This window comes from Myotis yumanensis, unplaced genomic scaffold, assembly GCF_028538775.1.
Source record: "Myotis yumanensis isolate MYYU_CA2020_CCGP unplaced genomic scaffold, mMyoYum1.0.hap1 SCAF_4, whole genome shotgun sequence".
NCBI classification, from domain to species: domain Eukaryota; kingdom Metazoa; phylum Chordata; class Mammalia; order Chiroptera; family Vespertilionidae; genus Myotis; species Myotis yumanensis.
The window spans coordinates 72468750-72494503 of NW_027223755.1; the positions used below are offsets into that span (position 1 = coordinate 72468750).

The 25754-nt window shown below is 38.6% G+C and overlaps 1 protein-coding gene across 3 annotated transcripts in view; it reads left to right on the top strand.

Moving 5' to 3' along the window:
• Window positions 1-22564: 22564 nt before the first annotated feature.
• LOC139008839 (zinc finger protein 474-like) overlaps window positions 22565-25754 on the top strand; it is an 89068-nt gene continuing 85878 nt past the window's right edge. For all 3 annotated transcript variants that reach the window (XM_070412526.1, XM_070412525.1, XM_070412524.1), the window contains exon 1: window positions 22565-22695. The gene's annotated coding sequence lies outside the window, so the exon portion shown is untranslated. The remainder of the gene's footprint in view (window positions 22696-25754) is intronic.

Here is a 25754-nt window from a genome sequence, read left to right on the forward strand (position 1 = left end):
AATGAACTGAATGTATCTCTGCTAAGGTGGTGTCGCTGCATCTAATTGTTATTTCTTTTGCTATGAAGTATAATCTCTGGAGCATTGTGATTCTTTTAGAGGAAGTTTCACTTATCCCAAGAGTGTAGATTTTGTTTTACAATATATATATATATTTGCCTTCTACATTCCTTCTTTTAAATGTTTATTACAAATTTTAATCTTAAACAGATGGGTTTTGTTTTGGGGACAGAGTGTGCATTTCATAGATGCTGTGAACACTCCCTTCACAAAAAAACTATTTACTTTAAGCCAAAGCCTGACATGATATTTCCTTTCTGAAACACTCCCTTAGTTAGCTATTTGCTTGTTCTACCTTTACGTTTCTTCTGCATTTGGCACCCAATCATTCCGGCATTTCACATAAAAATTTAGCATTTCTATTTACTCAGATCAGAGAAGAATGACACAGGCTGGAGTAGCATTGCTACCTGCCGGGTGTGCCTTCCTCCCTGCTTGGGGAGCCAAACTCTCTTTACCTTTCATTCTTTTGGGTAAAGAGAGTTCTGCAAAAGAAACATTCATTATTGGACTAGCAATTTATTTCCTGTTAATTCAGCACACTGAACAACATCTCTACTTTTGTCTAGTCACTAGTAGTTTCCAGTCTTAGCATTTTATCTTTTAAACTTTCAATCATAATGGTAAATCAGACTTTTATTTTGTCACCCATAATGTATAATATTTGGCTTTTAAAATCACAAATATCTTTATAACATAGTTTAGTTTAAAAAAAAGTAACATAATTACAATAATTAAAATATGGACTAAAGGCAAAAATAACCCACAATCCACCACTCTAATGCAATCATTAATTTATTTATTTTAAGATGCATGTTTTGACATGGTTAGTATCATGATGTCTATACAGTTTAGTGTCTTGCTTTGCAATCAATTAACATTTTATTATAAAGTTCTCCCATGTGTGACATAGTCTCTTCAACCCTCCTTTTTTATAACATCATTTTAATGGCTACATATTATTCTATTCAGGTGTCACACCATAATTTATTTAAATAACCCCCATTGATTAATATTTAGAATACTTCTGATATTTAAGTTAAGTTTGATAAACAATACTTCTAGGAAGCATCTTTGTGCTTATAGTTTTTTACATATTTTGTTTAACCTAGTAGTGGGATTATTTATCTATTTATGGGTAATCTATTAATGCACCTCATCTAAGTCTAATGCAATATACTGTCCATATTTATTTATTATATGCTTTGCTAGGATAGTTAAATTTTAACCCAACATCAAGCAAGGGAACAATCAATTAATATGTTAGGAAGAGACAATTTTCTATAATATTAAGGATATTACTTAATTTACTCAAAATATCCTTTGTGAGCACTATGTCAAGTGCTATTCATGATATACTAAGAAGACAACAATGACCAAGGGAGGCACCATCCCTCTCTTGATGAAGCTTTTCTTATTATGGGTGATGCAGACCAGGCTACAAGAGTGACCAGTACTTCGAATGGGGAAATTGATGTCCTATGAAAACACATAAATGGGGCTCAACCCCCTAATTCTAGAACCTTATTGGACTTCCTAGAGGAATTAACAGTTAAGTAATGCCTAACAAATAAGGAAATAACAAACAAGTAGGTGGGATAGGAAAAGAGGGTAAGGGTACTAAAGACACTGCTAAGGGCATATGAAAAACCATGAAGCAAGGGAGCACATGTGGTGGACAAAGCACTAAAAGAAGTAGTGTGCCTGGAGAGGGGGTCATGTGTAGGAATATTTGAATATTTCTTTTGCGTTTTGTTTAACATTCATCAACAGTTAAGATTTAAGCCTTGATTTACCTATTGAGTTGATAATCCAAGGTTTTCTTTCCAACAAAAGTATTCCTAATCTAATACAAGGCAGTGTAGTGAAGGACCAGTCAAACTGCATCCTTGCCAGCATCAGATGGTATCATTTAGGCTATTTTAATAGCAGGAGAATAAAAAGTTATTCGTTATGTTTATAACTATCATTTTAAGGTTTATGGAGTGATTTAAGGGAAACCCCTAAAGGAAGCTCTGTTCAAAGAAATCTCCCATAATTCTTTTCCTGAAGACTGAAATTCCTATTTTTCTCTGTTTTGGCATAAAGTATTGAAAGTCCTTGTTAATTTGTAAATTTATTAGTGGAAAGGATTACATATTCGATTGCTTTCAGCCATGAACACTATAAAAAGTTATTTTTTCATATTGGTTAACAAAGGATGGATCATAATACAGTTAAATTTTGAATGTGACTTTAGAGATAGAAACAATCCCCAAAAAAGTGAAAACTTTGATGTGGGCATTGGACTTGTGGAAGACTTGGAGAGCAGTGATGAAGAGTGGAAAGATGGTATTACCCCCAAAAGATGATGAAATGACTCCAAGTCATGTTCTGTTCACATATTTTCCTAGTCCTGGCCCTGTCCACAGTAGCCGTTCTAGAGCAAAGTAGAATATATCTTTGATATAAAACTTAATTTAAATATGAATGTGGGACTTTTTGTTGTTGTTGCATGGATGATTTTTCAATGTAATGTAGACCAACAGAATCATGGTTTTCTTCTACTCTTTGATTATTAGGCCACGCATGCATACCCCATATCTTAGGAGCCATGCAGAGTTGCATTAGATGGGGAGGGTAGTGATTAATGCAGTTGTTGGCATCAAAATTAGGTGGAGTAATTTCATTTGTTTGGTGATAGCAATCATCATAACTAAGATTTCCAGTTCTAACATATGTCATTTGCACTTCACTGTTTACAGACAGTGACAGTCATTTGGCTATCATAAACATTCTGATTGTCCTCCTTCTGAGCATATGGTAATCATTTTCATTCCCTACCTCCTTACAGTTTTGTCTTGCTTTGGCTAATGGAATGGGAATGAAAGTGATGTGGGCATTAACCAGCAAAAGATGAGGACATATGGGCTTCCTTTGAATGATATCCATTAAATAATCATTAGGACATGTAGAATTGTGAGAAGTATTGAATGAAGAATAAATTTTCATAATAATCATAGCAAGAAGGAAAATGGACAATTTCAAATTAGTATTTCTCTGGCTACACTCTGTCTACTCTGTGTAAAAGCCAGAAACCCAGAAAGTCTTCTGAAGTAGTCCTTATAGTAGTCAGGAACCTCTTGCTGTGCTCCACAGCCTAAGCATGTGACTGCAGTGTGCCATTTGTGATCTCTTTTTCTTCAAATTATTATGGCAGTGGTAATGAATAAAGTAGCAGTTCTTTCAATAGTGACATCAGAGGTGTCCCTGCTACAATACTGCAATTGCTGAGCCAAAATACAATGCCACATGCCAAGGGCAATGGCACCGAAACCAAAACTCTGACTATTGCAGTTAATACAAATGCCCCCTCATATTACTATGGAAGCTTCTACCATCAATATACCAATGCCATGGACTCTCAAACATCTCATTTATATTAGTTTTTATTCATTTTTGTTTCATTACAATAATTCTCTTTGTCTCTAAGTAAAAATATGAGATCATGGTGGCTAGACTAGAGAAACACACAGAAATGGAGGTAGTCTTAGAACCATCCTTACCCTTTGTCCAAATAAATCAATGTATCTAAAACATTCCTTCTTCCCTTCAGAATATTTCACTACTAGGAGTTGCCTCAAGCCCTTTTGCATACAGAGACTTGATGGACTTGATGGAAACTTATCCATTCTTCAGACTTGTCAGTATACTAGGGTGATTGTTGGTTAGGCCCACGCTGGGTATTCACCTACAAATACTTTGGGAGCTTGTGGAGTTCCTTTGATTGTATTGGCAAGAATGTCATGGATCCATCTAAGAAGATAGTGAACTAAAGAGAATTGAATTGAGTTAAATAGAGGAAAAGAGGATAATTACAATGTAGAGCCACTGTAGAATTTCTTTTCAAGGGTACATTCATTAGAAAATCATACTGTCAATTAAGCACCTGCAGTTGTTTCTAAAGGGCAATATTTGAGGCTATTTAAAAAAAATACCACTGTTGTTCAAGTATATCTACAATCGCTCTAAGCCATCTGATGAATGAGTGTGCCAGAGACCCTTTGTCCTCCCAAATGCATTTTTTACTTCTTTATTTAGTAATAAAATCTGGGTACTTGTTCCCTAAAGGCTTTGATGATTCTGAATGGGAGAGACATCTCTTCCATTTCTTACTTTTCCCTTCTAGCTGGGTAGATCAGAGATATATTGTGGGAACTTGATCAGCAACCTTAAACCATGAATCAGCAGCTCCATAATGGTGGAGCAACAAAGATACAAGAAGCTTGAGTCCCTGAGACCATGAAACTGCTTCTTAGTCTTTGACTTTTTTCACTCAGACTATTAAATGAGACATAAATAAATTTCTATCTAATTTAACTTACTGTTATTATTATGTTTTTTACAGTAGATAAGATTGTAACCTAACTGATTGATACAATGAGAAAATTGAGACCATAAAAAGAAATCTACCAAATATTTAGGCAAAACTGGGAAGACCAGAGTTCTTTTTGCAATAAAAGATACTCAAGGTAAAGCAAAAAAATTAAAAATGCATGTTGACAAAGTTACACCACTCATTGTTTATTCACTACTAGGAGAAGCAAGCGTGAGATTTTTCCAAAATAATACACATTAGTTAATTTACTCTAATTCTGTAATCCATTCCCTTAATATCAAACATTGGAAAATGCTTTTGAATGTCACTAATGAGTTTCAATAGCTAACTTCACCCTATAACCCCAACCATAGGAAACAATTATTCTCTCATTCCTCAGAATAGGATCATTAGAATAATGAAACTCTCCATTCTTCTATTCCCCACTTCTATGCCAGTCATTAAAAACCAAATTGCTACCATCCTAAGAATAAGTTTCTCTCCCAGCAACATGACTGAATGCCCTCTGCTCAAAGAAGATTCGCAACCATAGAATTACCATCGTCCAGGCCCAGTGATTCTGTAGGCCATGGGCTGTAGACATGGCATTTGCATCTAGGCTGATTGGTTATAAGCCCAGTCCTGAATGGATCAGCTTAGTTCAGGCAATAAATAAGAATTGTTTGGTTGCATGCAATAGGAAACATGACAAATAGTGGTTTAAGCCATAATGATATTTATTATCCCATTAAAATAAAAAGCCTGCAGGTAGGAGGTCCCAAGATTAGTTAACTTCAGTAGCATAATGACACCATCAAATATCTGGACATTTTTCTACTTTGCTATTCTCAGCATGTTGGCTTCCACCCCTCCTACACAGAAGATGGCTGATGCAGCCCACACTCGCATCCTTCTTCAATCCTATTCTAAAGCCAGAAGCTGGAGGAAAGGACAGAAAGCAGCTTTTCTCCTGCACATCTCAGTCCAAATCAAGGAGGAAAGTCCTTGCCAGATAACCTTTAATAACTTGGTACTAATTGTGGTCCTCAGATCACACAGTTCATCACCTGGGAACTCATTAAAAATAATAGTTCAAGCCCCACCCTGATTAATGATCCAGATTCTGCATTTTAACAAGATCCTGGGTGATTTGAATGCACAGTAACCTTTGAGAAACACGGCTCTGACTTTTTCTTATATCTTTTTGGCCAGGGCTTGATAACACAACTATCCCTGCTGGAAGGAAAGATTGGAAATTAATATTCCTTTCTTTTTAGCCTCTTTAGTGGGAAACAAGAAAGGGCAAATGAGGTAGAGAATGGCTATTGGTGGGACAGCTCCCAGGATGTGCCCCTGTATTTCTCCGGAGACAGTGTGCAGAGCTCCACACTCCCTGCAGTGCAGTGTTGCTGGGATGGCATTAAGTTCATGGAGCCTTTGAAACCTGCCCAGAGAATGAGGCACTGGCCCCACCAGTGGTATTTTTAACAGCAGGTTGAAACTTTACCCACGTGATTTTGGAAAGGCTTCTTGTTTTTTACAATCTTGAGGTTTAAGAGCTCTGTCTAACCCAGGGAAAGTCAAAGGAAAAACATTAAAGCTAGTATAATTGAAAGGAAGGTGAAAATTGTAAAATAACGGGTTTCTTTTCAGTTGTTATGAAAAAATTTTTTCACTAGAGCACCAATAAAATCTATTTTATGTATATCTTTTTTTCTGCTATGCATTAATTTTCTGGCTTTAATGAAAATTAAGAAAGTTGTTTATAAATATTTAATAACTAGCATTGGGAGATTTTAGCCTGATTTTTATTTTATTTTTTAAATTTTTATTTTATTATTTAAAGTATTACAAATAGTAGTACATATGTTTCCTTTTTTCCCCCATTGACCTTCCCCTGGCCTCCCCTAACCCCTGACATTTGCCCTCACCGCCCCCCCCTCCCCGCAGTGTTTTGCGTCCATTGGTTATGCTTATATGCATGCATACAAGTCCTTCGGTTGATCTCTTACCCCTCCCTCCCAAATCTCCCCAGCCTTCCTGCTGTAGTTTGACAGTCTGTTCCATCCTTCTTTGCCTCTGTATCATTTTTGTTCATCAGTTTATAATGTTCTTTATATTCCACAAATGAGTGAGATCATGTGGTATTTTTCTTTCACTGACTAGCTTATTTCACTTAGTATAATGCTCTCCAGTTCCATCCATGCTATTGCAAATGATAATAATTCCTTCTTTTTTACAGCAGCGTAATATTCCATTGTGTAGATGTACCACTGTTTTTTAATCCACTCATCTATTGATGGGCACTTAGGCTATTTCCAAATCTTAGCTATTGTAAATTGTGCTGCTATGAACATAGGGGTGCATATATCCTTTCTGATTGGTGTTTCTAGTTTCTTGGGATATATTCCTAGAAGTGGAATCACTGGGTCAAATGAGAGTTTCATTTTTAGTTTTTTGAGGAAACTCCATACTGTTCTCCATAGTGGCTGCACCAGTCTGCATTCCCACCAGCAGTGCACAAGTGTTCCTTTTTCTCCACATCCTTGCCAGCGCTTGTGTTTGTTGATTTGTTGATGATGGCCATTCTGACAGGTGTGAGATGGTACCTCATTGTTGTTTTGATTTGCATCTCTTGGATGATTAGTGACTTTGAGCATGTTTTCATGTGTCTCTTGGCTTTCTGTATGTCCTCTTTCGAAAAGTGCCTATTTAGGTCCTTTGCCCATTTTTTTTATTGGATTGTTTATCTTCCTTTTGTTGAGATGTATGAGTTCCCTGTAAATGTTGGAGATTGAACCCTTATCAGAGATAACATTAGCAAATATGTTCTCCCATGTAGTGGGCTTTCTTGTTGTTTTGTTGATGGTTTCTTTTGCTGTGCAGAACCTTTTTATTTTGATGTAGTCCCATTTGTTTATTTTCTCCTTAGTTTCCATTGCCCTAGGAGCTGTATCGGTAAAGAGAATGCTACGACAAATGTCTGCTATTTTGGTGCCTATGGGGTCTTCTAAGATTTTTATGGTTTCCCATCTTACGTTTAAGTCCTTTATCCATTTTGAGTTTATTTTTGTGTATGGTGTAAGTTGGTGGTCTAGTTTCATTTTTTTGTAAGTATCTGTCCAATTTTCTCAACACCATTTATTGAAGAGACTATCTTGATTCCAGTATATGTCCTTGCCTCCTTTGTCAAATATTAATTGAGCATAATGGCTTGTGTCGATTTCTGGGTTCTCTGTTCTGTTCCACTGGTCTATATGTCCGTTCTTGTGCCAGTACCAGGCAGTTTTCAGAACAGTGGCTTTATAGTGTAGCTTGATATCTGGTATTGTGATCCCTCCAACTTTGTTCTTCTTTCTCAGGATTGCTGCAGCTATTCGGGGTCTTTTTTTTTCCAGATGAATTTTTGGAGAGTTTGTTCTAGGTCTTTGAAGTATGCCATTGGTATTTTAATGGGGATTGCATTGAATTTATAGATTGCTTTGGGTAGTATGGACATTTTAATGATGTTGATTCTACCAATCCATGAACATGGTATATTCTTCCATTTGTTCATGTCTTCTTCTATCTCTTTTTTCAGCGTCCTTAAGTTTTCTGAGTACAGGTCCTTTATCTCCTTGGTTAAGTTTATTCCTAGGTATCTTAATTTGGTGTTGCAATGGTAAATGAGATTGCTTTTTTAGTTTCTCTTTCTGTGAGTTCATTATTGGTGTATAGAAAAGCCATAGATTTCTGGGTGTTAATTTTGTATCCTGCTACATTGCCAAATTCATTTATTAAGTCTAGTAGTTTTTTGATGGAGTCTTCGGGGTTTTCTATGTACAGTATCATGTCATCTGCAAATAAGAACGGTTTTACTTCTTCTTTTCCAATTTAGATGCCTTTTATTTCTTCTTCTTGTCTGATTGCAATGGCTAGTACTTCCAGTACTGTGTCAAACAGGAGTGGTGAGAGTGGGCATCCCTGTCTTGTTCCTGTTCCTAGGGGAAATTGTTTTTGTTTTTGCCCATTGAGTATGAAGTTGGCTGTGGGTTTTTCATATAGGGCTTTTATTATGTTGAGGTATGATCCTTCTATTCCCACCTTGCTGAGAGTTTTTTATCAAGAAAGGGTGTTAGATTTTTTCAAATGCCTTTTCTGCATCAATGGTATGATTATATGGTTTTTATCTCTGAGTTTGTTTATGTGATGTATCATATTTATTAATTTGCAGATATTGTACCATCCTTGCATTCCCGGAACAAATCCCACTTGGTCATGGTGTATGATCTTTCTAATGTAATGCTGGATTTGAGTTGCTAGAATTTTGTTGAGAATTTTGGTGTCTATGTTCATGATGGATATTGGCCTGTAGTTCTCTTTTTTTGTGTGGTGTCTTTATCTGGTTTTGAGATTAGGATGATGCTGGCTTTGTAGGAAGAGCTTGGAAGTGTTCCTTCCTCTTGAATTTTTTGAAATAGTCTGAGGAATATAGGTTTTATTTCTTCTTTGAATGTTTGATAAAAGTCTGCTGTGAAGCCGTCTGGTCCAGGGCTTTTGTTTGTTGGAAGTTTTTAATTACTGCTTCAATTTGTTCCATAGATATCAGCCTATTCAGATTTTTTGATTCCTCCTGGTTGAGTTTTGGAAGGTCGTATTTTTCTAGGAATATGTCCATTTCTTCTAGGTTGAGCAGTTTGTTGGAATGGAGTTGCTCATAGTTTTTTTTTTTTTTTTTTTTACAATTCTTCATATTTCTGTGGGGTCTGTTGTTATTTCACCTCTTTCATTTCTGATTTTGTTTATTTGGGTCCTCTCTCTTTGCTTCTTGGTGAGCTTGGCTAGAAGTTCATCAATTTTGTTTATCCTTTCAAAGAACCAGCTCTTGGTTTCATTGATCTTTTGTATTTTATTTTATTTTTTTGTCTCTATGTCATTTATTTCCACTCTCATCTTTATTATTTCCTTCCTTCTGCTCACTCTGGGCTTTTCTTGTTGCTCTCTTTCTAATTCTTCAAGTTGCAGATTTAGATGGTTTATTACCAGTTTTTCTTGTTTTTTTTTGTTTTTTTTTTTTTTTGAGATAGGCCTGTAATGATATGAACTTTCCTCTCAGGACTGCTTTCACTGTGTCCCAGAGATTTTGAATTGTTGTGTTTTCATTGTCATTTATTTCCAGGATGTTTTTAATTTCTTCTTTGATCTCTTTGGTAACCCACTCATTGTTTAATAGTATGCTAGTCAGCCTCCAAGTGTTTGAATTTTTGTGATTGTTTTTATTGTAGTTGATTTCTAATTTTATGCCATTGTGATCTGAGAAGATGCTTGATATGATTTCAATCTTTGTGAATTTGGAGACTTTGCCTGTTACCCAATATGTGGTCTATCTTTGAAAATGTTCCATGTGTGCTTGAGAAGAATATTTATTCTGTAGTTTTAGGGTGGAATGTTCTAAAGATGTCAATTAAGTCCATCTGATCTAGTGAGTCATTTAAGATTGCTGTTTCGGCCCTAACCGGTTTGGCTCAGTGGATAGAGCGTTGGCCTGTGGACTCAAGGGTCCCAGGTTTGATTCTGGTCAAGGGCATGTACCTTGGTTGTGGGCATATCCCCAGTAGGGGGCGTGCAGGAGGCAGCTGATCGATGTTTCTCTCTCATTGATGTTTCTAACTCTCTATCCCTCACCCTTCCTCTCTGTAAAAAATCAATAAAATATATATATATTTTAAAAAGATTGCTGTTTCTTTGCTAATTTTTTTGTCTAGAGCAGCAGTTCTCAACCTGTGGGTCGCGACCCCTTTAGAGGTCGAACGACCCTTTCACAGGGGTTGTGTAAGACCATCGGAAAACACATATATAATTACATATTGTTTTTGTGATTAATCACTATGCTTTAATTATGTTCAATTTGTAACAATGAAATCGGGGGTCACCACAACATGAGGAACTGTATTAAAGGGTCACGGCATTAGGAAGGTTGAGAACCACTGGTCTAGAGGATTTATCCAGTGATGTTAATGGGGTATTAAAGCCTCCTACTATGATTGTATTGCTGCTGTCAATCTCTCCCCTGATATCTTCCAGAAGTTTTTTTATGTATTTGGGTGCTCCTGCATTGGGTGCATATATGTTTACCAGAGTTATAGCCTCTTGTTATATCGATCCCTTTAGAATTACAAAGTGGTGTTCCTTGTCTCTTGTTATGGTCTTCACTTTGAGGTCTATTTTGTCAGATATAAGTATTGCTACCCCAGCTTTTTGTTTTCATTTCCATTTGCCTGATAGATATTTTTCCATCCCTTCACTTTCAGTCTGTGTGAATCCCTTGTTCTGATGTGGGTCTCTTATAGACAGCATATATATGGGTCATGTTTTCTTATCCATTTAGTCACTCGATGTCTTTTGATTGGAGCATTTAATCCATTTACATTTAATGTTGTTATTATTATTTTTAAAATATATTTTATTGATATTTTACAGAGAGGAAGGGAGAGGGTAGAGAGTTAGAAACATCAATGAGAGAGAAACATCGATCAGCTGCCTCCTGCACACCCCCAACTGGGGATGTTCCCACAAGCAAGGCACATGCCCTTGACCGGAATCGAACCTGGGACCCTTCAGTCTGCGGGCCGACACTCTATCCACTGAGCCAAACTGGTTAGGGCCATTTAATGTTATTATTGATAGGTACTTGTTCATAGCCATTTCTGTGCTTTATGCCTGTGTTCCTTCCTCCCTTTCTATTTCTTCTTTTTATAGCAGTCTCTTTAGCATTTCTTGCATTGCTAGCTTGGTAGTGATAAACTCCCTTAGCATTTTTTTGTCTGCGAAGCTCCTGATATCTCCTTCAATTTTGATTGATAGCCTTGCTAGATAGAGTATTCTTGGATTCAGTCCTTTGCTTTGTATCACTTTGTATACTTCATTCCATTACCTTCTAACTTGGTGTGTTTTTGTTGAGAAATCATTTGATAATCTGATGGGGATCCTTTGTAGGTAATTCTGTCTCTCTCTTGCAGCCTTTAAGATTCTCTCTTTGTCATTAACATTTGCCATTGTAATTATGATGTGTCTTGGTGTGGGTCGTTTGGGATTCATCTTGCTTGGAACTCTCTGTACTTGTGTGACTTTTTTCTTCTCCATATCAGGGAAGTTTTCTGTCATTATTTCTTCAAATAGATTCTCTAATCCTTGCTGCTCTTCTTGTCCTTCTGGCACCCCTATTATACATATATTACTTCATTTTGTGTTGTCCCAGAGCTCCCTTAGGCTCTCCTCCTGCTTTTTAATTTTTTTCTCCAGTTGGTGTTCAGATTGGGTTTGTTTCTCTACTTTATCTTCTAACTCACTAATTCAGTTCTCTGCTTCTTCTAGTCTACTGTTGAAACCTTCCATAGCGTTTTTGATTGTAGCTATGTCACTTTTGATTTCTTCCTGATTTTTGCATAGGTTGTTGATTTTCTCATCCATTTGGTTTATGAACTGTATGACCATTACTCTGAATTCTTTTTCTGTCATATTGCATGGCTCAGTTTCACTTATTCCCTTTCTTGGTGATTTCTCTTTTTCTTTCCTCTGAGGATTGTTTCATTGTCTCCCCACTCTGTCACCAGAAGGTTCAAACACTGAGTTGCAGGGCCCTGAGCCATGTGCAGTGGGAGTGTTGCATCACCCAAGTGTCACTGAAGATCTCTGACACTGAGATGTGTTGCTGCTGTGGGTCGGTGGGAGCCACGCATGCAGAGAATCAGTCAACAGCGCTCAGTGCAGCCTCATGCGTGCACCTAGAATCAGGGACCCTGCATGTGCCACACTAAAAAAAAAAAAAAAAAGTCCCTGTGGGCGTATGCTAAAAATTGGAGTCCCCTAGCTCGCACCAGGAGTCAGAGACCCTGTGTGCATGTGCTGAGAATCAAGTGTTGGAATCTCTGTCACTTGGTGTGGCCTCGCGCCTTGAATCAGGGTCCCTGTGTGGGCGTGTGCTGAGAATTGGAGTCACAGGCGCTAAGTGTGAGTGCACTGAGAATCAGGGATCCCGTGTGCTCATTTTGAGAAACAGAGTTCCCACGTGTGCGCACCAAGAGTCAAGTCACTGGTGCTCAGTGCTGCCTCTTGCGCAGAGAATCAGGGTCCCCAGTCTGCTTGGGGGGTAGGGGGGAGTTGTATAGCCTTTAGCCTGATTTTTAAATGAGAATTGTGTTGTTTCAAGGTTGAGCCATTAATAAGCTAAGTCTTCTTAAGTGTTCTATAAAGTAAAATTCTAATGAGCTTGCCAATCATACAAAGTAACAAAACACAATGATAAAATAGCATACAGAAAAAAATAATAAAATAAAGGAAAAAAGGGGTAATTCTCATTCTTGAGGCAAAGACCTTGTAAACTTGAATTTAAACCAATTTTGGTTTAACTTCCTGGTGATTATGTGATGATTTATGTGTGGAAACATAAAAATAACTTAACAACAACAAAAGTTTAGGCTGTTATAAAGAATAAAAAGGTTTCTTTGAGCAAAGGAGGGATTGCAATGTGGAGCACAGATTCAAGTAGCAATCTAAATTGTTTCGCAAAGGAAACAAAGAAAGGCAGGGTTAATAAAGGGCAAAGTCATAGGAGATATTCTCATTTATGTCCTCCAACCTCCGTGTAAATGGAGGATGCTAGCTAGGTCAGTTGGGATTGGTTAGGTCTGTTATGTAAATGGAGGATGCTAGTTGTCAAAATTGGTTCCTTTCAATGTAAAGTATGCAGATGGTCTGGTCATCATGATGAGTAGGAAATAAAGTCCGCGTAGCAATCATGGATCCAGAATGTTTGTTGTTCTGCTTTGGGCTGAATTTAGCAACTTAACAATAGTTCCACGAAGTGCATAGGTCCTACTTCCCCAGTGGCCTACCGACTATTTCAAGAGACTCTCTTAGCAATGTTTACTGCATTTTATTTTCTCCATTATTATAACAGATGTCTTTTTTTTTTTTTGCCATCATCAAATACCTGGACACGACATACCTCTGGTCTCAAAATACCCCTGCAGATTTATCTGAAACCTCCTAAATCAGTCATCTTTCCCACAGTTTATTTAAAGGGCATTTTGAGAATGGGTTGTAAACTACATTCCCACCTCTTCCCAACCAAATCTTTATTTTGTTTAATTCCATGGAAAATGTATGTTCCCAATGAACCTATCTCTCTTGTGTTGCCTCGCTTGTTTGATTTGACAGAATAAATTAGTATAACTTTAGAGAAAAAGGAATCTTTGCAGGGAAGAAGCAGAGGAGTCTTCTATAGAGAGATGGCTGTTTGATTTCAGAAATGCTGCAGAAACACTCAATAGTGTGCTCTTTGATCAAAAGTGCAAATGAGTCAGTGGCCGTGTGAAGGGGAGCAAAGAATTGGAGGACAGGTCACGCCTTACAGAGCTTGGCATGTTTTAGGTGCACATAGCTCTCATGAAGTTGGCTGGGAGGCCCCTACAGAGATCTGCTGGCAGACGGTGGTGCCCACTAAAACAACTGTGACTTTCAATAAAAATTCATGCCACAGGTGCCAAAGCAAACTTGTGAAAATTGTCCACTTTCAGGCAACCCGGACAAAAACCTTAGGAGGGCTGAAGTCACTATTTAAAAAGCTCTCTATAGCCAGGAGAAATGTATCTCTGATTTATTTGAATGCAGGTTCTTGTAAATGGCAGAGCCACAGTTAGCCAAATTTGCATTTCATACCTGAAGCCTGGATTTGGCTCAACCTAATCTGGCTACGCAAAACAGTGAGGCTCCTTGGTCCTTGTTCTCTGAGATGCTAAATGGAGATTTCAGGAATGTAGTAAAACTGGATCTTGAATTTAAAGGTTTGGTGGTTAATTAGGGACTTGAGGAAGAGTCCTGTTTTTATTCTTTCAGATAGACGGTGTTCATTGAACTAAGAGGAAAATAATGTTTTCAACAAAGCAAAAAAGCAAGTTCAATTATGAAACCGGAGGCCTTAAGAAAATATTTTTTTCTCTTTTTGGTATTTGAATTTCAGATTCTCGTCAAATGTGAATTGTGTCCAGTCTGCTCAGTGGTAAATCAGAATGTCACCACTTGACCTTGGCAGAGTTACCTGGTAATGAGGATGAAAGGTGTATGGAACAATTTGTGTCTGAGTCACCGAGTTTCCCTTCAGCAGCATGAATGTGTCATCTGTTTTGTCATGGCTCATCTTGAGCAATAGAAGCCACAGTTGTCTCGGAGAGGAACGGGAAGTGCAGCAGCCTGCAGGTCAGAAGGTGATGCTCACACATAGTTTACATCTGTAAATGCACAGATCTCTGGGAAGGATGCATAAGACGTTGGTAACAGAGGTTACCGAGGGGGTAGGTCCTAGAGTGGGAACCTAGTGAGTCAGGGGTGGGAAAAGAATTTATTTTTTCATGTATGCGCTATTTTCATTTATATATATACTAGAAGCCTGTTACACGAAGATTCGCACAATAGGCCTTCCTTCCCCTGGCTGCCGGCACCGGTTTTCCTCTGGCACCCGGGACCCAGTCTTCAGTCTTCAGTCTTCAGTCTTCAGTCTTCACTCCGTGCCTGCATATGCAAATTAACCACCATCTTTGTTGGGTTAATTTGCATACTCATCTGATTGTCTGGTGGGAGTAGCAGAGTGACACAAATTTGTGTTTCTCTTTTATTAGTGTAGATTCCATTCAAGAAAATAAATGTAATATCAAGAGAGAGAGAAGGACCATATTTGTCTTGGCTCTCCATTAAACTGGATGGATATTTTACTCCCTCTGGATGTTAGACGCCTCTTTTCTAAAATGAAGTGGAATAGAATATAGACTTCAGAAATAGCTCTCTCTCCCTCCCTGGCCGATGCTCTAATCATTGAGCCACACCAACCAGGGCATAGCTAATAGTTTTTAAAGTAGGAACTCCAAAATTATAGAAAACAACATTTTTCATTCTGAGTCTGATAGAGACATAATGTATTGTGAATAATAACAATAGGAACCAAAGTCAGTATCTTCCTAGTCAAAAAGTTCAAAATTCAATGGCTGTGTATTGAGTAGCTATTCTGAGAAAGAACATTAGGGACATAAGGTGGGAAGGGGAAAGTTGCTTGGGGTGGAAGTTCCTGTGGGTGACAGGAGAGCAGGGTGGCTAAAGGCCCAGGGACTATAACAAACAAGGCACAAACAAGACCGTGCTCGCCTGACTGGGATTATCACTTCACAGGAGTCTCTGCCTGTCTTTGCTTTATCTAGGAGCAAACTTTGGTGTGGCTGCCCTTGAGCAGCTGAGCTGACCTTGTCTTAGTATTTTCTCGTAACTGGGCTCTGTCCTCATACCCAGAGTATGTACTGGCCCACACTTCAGACAGCTCCTAGCTTTATTCCCACCCATTCTAATTCCATTACAGCCTTCACAGGGGAAGATGGTTTAATTCTCTGTCCTTACACTTTCTCTGTCTTTTGCATTACCAGAGTGATTTCAGCCTTAGTCACATACAACTGAGTGTCTGCCGCCTCACTGCTCAGGGCAGGTGATGTGGAAAAGAACGTAAGCTCTGAAGTCAGGCAGGCAGGGCCTGCGTTCACATTTCAAAGGTGTCCTCCCTTATTGGCTACAGAAGGATGACTAAGCTATTTAGACTCTGGGCCTGCTGCTTCATTTGTAATGCCACCCCTTAGTTATGCATCATGAGTCTGGAAAGAGCCAGTGGACACAGCCTATTCTAAAAAGGCCTTCTCATCTGGACATGGAGAATCCAGAGCATCAGACTCAGCCTTGGCACTATTGACATTTCAACAAGATAATTCTTTGCTGTGCAGGGCTGGGTTGTGCATTGTAGGAAGTTCAGCAGCATTCCAGGCCTCTATTCCCACCCTCTAGATGACAGTAACATTCCCTCCACCTCATATGTGACAACCAGAAATAACTCTAGACAGGGAGCAATCATCTTTGGTTGAGAATTACTGATTCAGAGGGCGATTTTCCTATCAAGTTTCATTTTGGTTCAAACAGAGTCAGACTAGGGTGGGTGTCTGGAAAATCGTGCCTTCTGCTGGTTTCCCTTACCATGTGTACTCCGTCTAGCTTCATTTCACAGCTCCCTGGGACGACGGGGAAATAGCATCCACAAAAATCAGCCCGAGGCTTCTGCAGAGTTCAGGGATGGCCTCTACAAGGCAAACAAACTTGGTCTTGCTGATATTGACCAATGCCTTGGTAAAGCTTTCACAAGTTACTTCTCTAGCCATGTTTTGATCTCAGCGAAAACTTGTAGGAAATCAGGGAGGGAGGAGAGACAGAAAACTTCATCCTACAATAGCAAAGAGAGAACTCAATAGCAGATTGCCTGGCACAAGACTAGAGTAACCTCTCTTCTTCCTTTCTAGGTCTCAGAATACAGGGCTGCTTGCTAACCAGGGCCATCTCTCTCCCTACTCCCTCAGGGTGGTGACCAACAGCCTCTACACAAGGAACTGCAGGCTGGGACTGTGGGTATGAATGCTTTACTTCTTGGATAGATTATATTTCTCTGTTCATCAGGTCTTAAAGTCAGTGTGAAGAATTTGTACTTTCTGTTCAATGGGTATTTAAGAGAGGAGAGGATTTCTAGTAGGTGTGAGGTTGACAGTATAAAATCCATCAAAATTATTGTGGGTAATGGAAACGGGAAAAACTCTTGTATGAGTTGATTGAAATGACACTAATGATGTTCTTAGAAGATCCTTCAAGTGAGAGAAAAGAATAGAATCCAGATGATAGGCTAGAGAGGCTTGAACAAACGAGGGAAGCTGTGAGGGGGATGGAGGCAGTGACAGACCACTCTTTGCCAAGAAGAGGGTGGGTGCCCAGAGCAAATGCAGATTAAGTTTTTAAGACAGGACACCTGAGACTGAATGAGGATTGAGGGGGAGAAGCCAGTAGCATAGCAGCAATTAAAGGTGCCAGGGAGGAGGGACGAACTGAGAAACAAAATACCAGAGAAGAAACATCCCTCCCTGTGAGACTTACGGAAAAAATGAGACTAAGAGGGAATTCCTTATAACTTACTGTTTTCAATTAAGAGTTGAAATGCTTTTCATAAAATGCACATGAAAAGGTAAATATTAAACTATTATCAGTCATGAACCACTTAATTTAAACCAGCTTTGGAAACCTGTGGGTAATAAACTAGTGACCAAGTATTTATTAAACATTTATTGTTCACATGCCACAAGGCATTGGACTTCTGCCAGTTCTCTAAACGGAAAGGCAGAATTATTTCAAAATATCTATATTACATTTAGTAGAAAACTTTAAGTATTAATCTGGCCTTCACATCTTCTAAGTTTTAGTTATCTTCAACCAGGCTGGTCACTATTACTATCACTTTTAACAAAGTATGTACCCAGCTTAGTAGGCAAATATTTACTGAGCACCTACTACGTACAAGTACTGTGCTTGCTTTAGTTTAGTGGGTGTTGAACAAGAAGTGGGACAGCAGAGTGGAGAGCTGTGCATGGACAGTTTGGCAAGCCAGAACGTGTGATGCGTCATCTAGACTCAACAGATACTTAAAATCTCAGGCCCTTGGAACAGGAGGTTTTATAGCACAGTATAGACAAAATGTTTTTTTATCCATAGAGTGTAAGATAGAACACTGAAGAAATATCCCCTGTCCATAGGAAGGGGGAGCAAAAGAAAGGAATCCTTCTATCTGCTCTTGCAATGTTTGCATTTATACCAAAGATAAAGCAAGAGAGTGTTTTGAAAAAAATTTTTTTGGAGTTTGAGTTTAAATCTGTGGCACATAAACAAATAACAATGTCCTCTGCTTAGATGCCTCATCACTTTTAAAAAGGCCAGTACTATCTTTTTGTTTGAAGACAGTTGGCTGGACTAGAGGCTATTTTAAAGTATACTTCAGCTCCAAAAGTTCCATTTTTATGATAAAAACCACTCGAGTGCATAGAAAATATGATACACTTATTGCCCTTCTTAAACTAATGCTGTGCTTTTTTGTTTTGACAATTTAGGAATGGTTTCTGTGGCCTCTTGGTCATTTTTTATGTATGTCAGCTTAACCATAAGATTATCTGAGGCCAACATTGTCAGCTCTTTGGATGTATATCTGTTAGGCTTGCATTCCCACAGAGGCAGTAAAAACTGGCTTTGGAGGTGACATAAGTTTAGATAATACATTGGTTTGTGGCCCACCAAAGGGCCATAATACATAAGCTAATATAAGATATATCTGTGTTATTAAAAGTTCATGGTTAAGGGAGATTAGAAAAGATATATATATATATATATATATATATATATATATATATATATATATTTTAGAGGCCTGGTGCACGAAATTTGTGCACTCACGTGGGGGGCGACCCTCAGCCCGGCCTGTGTCCTCTCGCAGTCCAGGAGCCCTTGGGGGATGTCTGACTGACAGCTTAGGCCCACTCCCTAAGCTGGCAGTCGGACATCCTTAGCGCTGCCATGGAGGTGCGAGAGGCTCCAGCCACCGCTGCTGTGCTCACCAGCTGTGAGCCTGGCTTCTGGCTGAGCAGCGCTCCCCCTGTGGGAGCCTACTGACCACCAGGGGGCAGCTCCTGCACTGAGCATCTGCCCCCTGGTGGTCAGTGCGCATCACAGCGACTGGTCTTTCTGCCATTTGGTTGATTTGCATATTAGCCTTCATATATATATATATATATATATATATATATATATATATATATATATTTGAAAAGGGAAGCAATAATGAAAAAAAGGCTAAGAAACATGCCCCTGAAAAAAGTCCTCAGGGATTTAAGATGTGTTGGTCAGGACTCTGATACATCAAATGTACTTTTTTTTGCGTTTTAAAAGTCTGTATTTAAAGTTTATCTTCCCCTTTTATTTCTAATCTTCCACAGGACACATTTTGCAATGTTCAATGTAGTATATTAAACTCAGTCTGTGTCTGACTTTTCTTGTGACAAAAGGCATATCTTAACAATTGAGTCTCCTTTGAGGTCAGACTGTTCTATGTGGCAGTCTGACAACAAGGGGTCACTGGAGGCAGTGGAAGGGGAGTCACTGGGCACCAGAAAGGCATACATTTCAAACCCAGATTTAACTTTGCAATTGGGGCAAGTCATTGAAAACCTCCACTCCTAATTTTATCATCCATAAAATAAGGGTACTGAGGCTTCTCCTTGTAGGGTTGATCAAGGATTTGAGATAAGGGATGTCAGGTGGCTGGCACTCTCTGTGTCTGAGCTAAGTGTTAAGGCCAAGTAAACAACTGGGTAGAAGGGAACAAGACGCCCAGTGGACCTATTTTCCCAAACTTCACAAACATCCTGTTTGAGTTCCTGCTGCTGCTGCTGCTGTTAAAAAAAAAAAAAAATAAGAAGAAAGAAAAATTCTTGCACACATAGTCCCTGCCCAGTTTAAATAAACTTATCAGTAGTTTTCAGAGTAAGAGTTGGGCTTTGCATCAATGAAGAGACAGACAGCAGGACCGTCAGTGATACTGGCAGGGAGCAGCATTCTTTTCTGCTACATAAAAACCATGATTTATTCCTTTAATGAAAAAGTCAGGGGGTGTGCAGGCACAACAGCTGTGGTTTTACGAAGGGGAAATGAGCCAGAATTCCTTGTGGTGGGGCTGTTGTCACAAGGGGTCAGATCTGGATTATTGGTGAGGCTGGCGTCATCCCACAGTGACACAAACATGACCGGACATCAAATAGCATGAAACAACTCGCAGTTGTTTTAGATGAGAGAAGCCCAAGCAATGCCACACCAGACCAGCTCTGTGTAAGTAAGGGCTTCAGCGTCTTTGATCTGAGGTTGAGTGAAGTGTCTGGAGTGGGAACAGAAGAAGGAACACAGTTATCTTGAAGCTCTTGCTGGTTGCTGGTTGACCACTGGGCAGATGTGAGCAGTTTGGCTGTCACCAAGAATCAAGGGCTCTCCCCAGCCATGTTATAAATAGGGGTGGGTAAATATTTTGGATTCATCAGCCTCCAAGTATTTTTCAGATGTTTTGGGTTCAACCAAACAGAATACATCGTGCTGAGCACATTCTCCCTTGATTTTTTTTTTTTTAGGGACTGTGTGTGATTTATGGGAAATGAAATCCATATGTTTCTGCTTCATTTACACTTAAATCATCAAAAGGTTGTGTTGTAAGAGCTATTTAATGTCCAAGATGCCTTTGGAATTTCATTTAAAAAAAAAAATAAGCCACTTAAAAGTGTTGGTCCTATTAAAAGGCAGAGAAAAAGGGAGGGAGGTGGAGAGAGAGAGAGAGAGAGAGAGAGAGAGAGAGAGAGGAGAGAGAGAGAGACCAGTTAGAGACAGAGAGGGGCAGGCACCCAGGAAGGCCTGTTTTGCCAGGATGAAATAAATTTCAACAGCAGGGTGTTCAATTTAAGATGAAACTACAAACCCATGAATTTCAAATGAGCCCAAAATTACAGAGAAAACAAAGGCTCCCCTGCAGCCAGTTTCAGAAGCAGCTCCTGTGACTGGAGGAAGGCAGCTGGCAGCCTGCAACCCCACCAGCCTGCAAAGACACCTTTACTACCCAGCCAGCACACGTGCCCACTGCTACAGGGGCTGTTTCCCAGGCATCCCAGAGCAGTCCAGATGAAGAACTCTTTGACCTATTTTAGCCTGGAAATACCTGCCCTCTCCATGTTTTCCCGGGGTTGTCCTCTTCTAGGCCAGCAGTTCCTATCTGTTCTGCCATCTGACCCAAATAGCCAGCCGCTGGCCTGGATACTGTGTGTGCATTTGGGATAGTGTTTATTTATTAGGCAATTTGTTTAGAGAAGTATCTCTTTTAGCTCACAATCGGGCTGAGAAAGCATACTGTATAAAGTAAGAAATATATTGCCAGGGACCCACAAGTTGGTAAAAAGCCAAATATAAAACTAAGTTTTCTTGCCCCCTCTCAACAGATAGTCACTCTTACAGCAGCAATTAGGTCATTGTAGACATACCTCAGCATTTATATATGGCATATTATGAAAGGTTTCAGAAGAGGGATTCAAACTGGAACTATTTTATGTGATAGTATAATTGAGGTATCTGTAAAGCTCTGTAGAGGATGTATCTATCCATAGTTTGAGCAGTATAGAGTGTTAAGCTGTGGAACTTCATTATCCAGCAGGGACTTTAGAGTGTGGTCTGAAATCACTTCAACAGCTAACAGTCCTGTGAATCACCTGTATCCCAATTCATTTATCTGAGGATGAGGAACAGTTTTGGAATCCTCAAGATTAGGGTTCTTCCCCGCCCCAATTCCTAACTCTAAGAAACATTCAATAAGATGTTTTAATATCATCATCCATCAATTACTACTGTTAACATTTTGGTGAATGTTCTTTGAGTTAAGATCACATACATAGACTTGAGCACACACGTGCACGCGCACAGAGAGAGAGAGAAAGAGAGAGAGAGAGAGAATTTAATGATATCATACTGTTTATTCTGTTTTGTAGCTTCTCTTTTTAGAAATATACAGTATTGTGGACTTTTTGCCATGGAAATAGACTGTTTTTTACTTTATGAGCTTTAATGCTTCCAGAGTATTTCATTCACCACAATTAGCGTAATGTCTCAGAGTCTTTTTAAATATGAGGTTCAAAAAATTATTTCAGATACATTTTAAAAAGTTGACCTTATTTTTAAAAAATGTTTGCTCTCTTAGGGCACATTAGAAAATAAACTAACCATAGCTTCTACATCTTTCATTTTCTTACACTTTAGACCAAAGCACAGACATCCATTGGGAGTCATGGAGAATACCCATCTCCCTCTTTTAGAAGAGGCCCAGCTCCCCTAAATAGATGATCTTTTCTGAAGACTCTAGAAAAGATCAATAAGACATTTAGTATTTTTTGCTTCTTTTTCTTCCTTAGAAAAGAAAAAAGTTGTTTCCACGCCAAAACAATCCTTGTGACTTCAATTCACCAGACTCTCTTTGTTCGATGCTCATTCCATTGGTAAAGTTCATGGAGTCCACTTCATAGGAAGCTGAGGCCATTTTGCTCTCTATTTCTGAGTTTCTTCACCTCTTGTTTTGGATTTTTCCAATCTGTTACTAGAGAACTCAGTCCTGTCCCTTTTGTTGACAGGTTGCCAGGATACATCCAGGCGACAAAGGCTAGGGTTCCTGTTCCTGCAGCCTCGAATACTACAGGGACTCCTGCAAGAGGGCATGTGAACCCGGGAGCTCTCAGCTATTTTGCTCCTCTTTCCACCAGCAGCCCACCATAACAGCCAAAACAGAAAGACAAAGAACAAATGTTACAAGGCGAGGCTCTCAGAAGGTATGCTCTTTCTCTATTGTCTAGTCAGGCTCAAATCTTACCTTTGAACTAATAAGGGATACTTATTTTAGATAATCTTGATCTTTCCCACTTCTTTCTCACCAGTATATTGTAAAAAAAAAATCTTCAAGTACTACCAAACAAAATAGCAAATATTTTATTTCATTGCATGATGCCTGGCAATATGGATTAAATGTTCTACTAGCTAAAAGAATCAAATTTCTTTTGAAGGGATGATTTTTAAAATATTTTTTCAAAGAAAAGTAGATAAAATATGTTTTGAATATTAATCCAAGACTATATGTTTATTAGCCAAATTATTGTTGAAAGAAAAGGGTGATAAAATCTATAGATACTCAATTGACATGGTGGATTTTTTTAATTAATTGAAATAAAATTTACATGGTTTGAAATTGAACTGATCTTAGGAACTTAAATTCAAGTTCCTAAAATCAATGAGTTTGATAAATATATACACTGTGTAACCTACCACTTTAATCAAGATGTAAGACATTTCTATTACCCAGAAAGTTTCATCACATCCCTTCCAGTCAATCTTCCCTCCATAGCAACCACTGTTCCTATTTCTATCACTAGAGAATAATTTGGATAATTTGGCTGTTCATGAACTTTATGTAAATAGCATAATACAGTATATATTCTCCAACCCCTCTTTGTTTATAATTTTCCATGTTGCTGTGTACATCACTAGTTCAATTCTTTTTAGAGATGAGTATTATCACATTACAGGATTTTCCCACATTTGTTTATCTATTCTATTGATTGGTATTTGGTTTATTTCCAGTTTGGGTCTCCTATAAGTAAAGTTGCTATAAATATTCTTGCAGAAATATTTTGGTGGACATATGTTTTCATTTATCTTGGATTTAGACCTTGGATTAAAATTGATGGATGACAAGGCAGGTGTATGTTTGACTTTATAATAGGTATGAAATTATATGTCACTGTAGTTTCGTTTGTATTTCCCTGGTGACTAATGAAGTTGAGCATTTTTACATGAGCCATTGGAGATTTGTCTGTCTCTTTTATTAAGTTTCTGTTCACATTTTAGACTATTTATATTTTCTCTTTTTTTATATCATCTTTACTGATGTATAATTCACATATAATAAAATGCATCCATTTTAAGTACACAATTTGATGAGTTTTGACAAATGATTACATTTATGTAACCACCAATAATATCAGTATAAGAACATGTCCAATAACCTGTGTAGTCCATTCCTCACTCACTCATCTACCAACAAGCAATCATGGATCTTTCTGTGATTCACCTTTTTAGCTCTGCTTGTTTTATTGGTTTCATATGTGAAATAATTCAGTATATACTCTTTTGTATCTGATTTCTTTAATTCAGCATAATATTTTTGAGAAGGGTCCATGTCCTTGTGTGTATCAGTAGTTTGTTCATTTTTATTGTGGAGTAATATTCTATTGCATGAATATGTCATCACTTGTTTATTCCTTTACCTGTTGATGTATACTTATGTTGTTTTCAGTTTTCCACTAAGAGTAAAAGCTAATATAAACATTTATATGTGTCTTTTTGTGAACTTATATTTTCACTTTTCTCACTTAATTTTTTAGGGATAGAATACCTATGTTATCAGGCAGGTGTAGATTTAACTTTTGAGAAACTGACAAGCATTTCTCCAGAGTGGTTGTAATATTTCATACTCCCACCAGGCATGTAAGGGAGTCCCAGTTTTTCCACATCCTCACTAATACTTGGGATTAGCAATCTTTTTAATTTTAGCCATTCTAGTGTATGTATAGTGGTATATCTGTGGTTTTAATTTGCATTTTTCTAATGACTAACAACTAATGATATTGAGTTTTAATTCATGAGTTTATTGACTATTCATACACTTTCTATTGTGAGTAATCTATTCAGAGCTTTTGCCCATTAAAAATAAACTAGGTTGCTTGATATATGACTATATATATATATATATATATATATATATATATATAACCATCACAACCAGGACGACGACCGAACAGGCTGTGTGGGGCAACCAGGCCAGCAGGGGGGTTAGTGAGGGGCAACTAAACGACTGAACAGCAGGTTGCGTGGGGCAACCAGGCTGGTGGAGGGGCAGTTAGGGGTGACCAGGCCGGCAGAGGGGGGCAGTGAAGGGTGACCAGGCTGGCGGGGGGGGGGGAGTTAGGGGTGACCAGGCCGGCGGGGGTCAGTTGGGGGTGACCAGGCCAGCAGGGGGGGCAGTGAGGGGCGAACAGGCTTATGGGGTGGGCAGTTGCAGGTGACCAGGCCAGTTGGGGGGGGAGTTAGGGGCAGCCAGGCCAGCAGAAAGGGGGGCAGCTGGGGGTGGCCAGGCTGGCAGCGGGGGCAGTTGGGGGTGACCAGGCCATCAGGGGGAGCAGTTAGGTGTGATCAGTCAGGCAGGCAGGTGAGCAGTTAGGAGCCAGTGGTCCTGGATTGTGAGAGGGATCCTGGATTGGAGAGGGTACAGGCTGGGCTGAGGGGACCCCCCCCCCCGCATGAATTTTGTGCACCAGGCCGCGCATATATATATATATATATATATGCTTGATATAAATCCTGCCTTTTAATTCTTAGTGGTGTTTTTTTAAAGAGCATAAGTTTCTAATTAATATGAAGGAAAATTTTTAATTCTTTTTCTTTTAAGTTTAGTGATTTTCATAGTTTGCCTAAGAAATCTTTACAAATATTAAGGTCATAAAGATATTCTCCTATGCTTTCTTCTAGAAGCTTTGTAGTTTATATATTTATTTATATATTTTATATAGCTTATATATTTAGTTCTAGGATCCATGTTGAGTCAATATTTGTGTGTGGTCAAAGTAGAGAGTTGATATTAATTTTTCCCTTACATGTATCCAGTTGTTTCACCATCATTTTTTAAAAAGATTTTCCTCTCTCCATTGAATTGCCTTGGCATCTTTGTCAAAAATAAACTGACCACATACGTGACTTGACCATATATTTCTGGACTCTATTCTGTTACATGAATCTACTTATCTATCTTTATTGGCATCATTAAATTTTTAAAAAC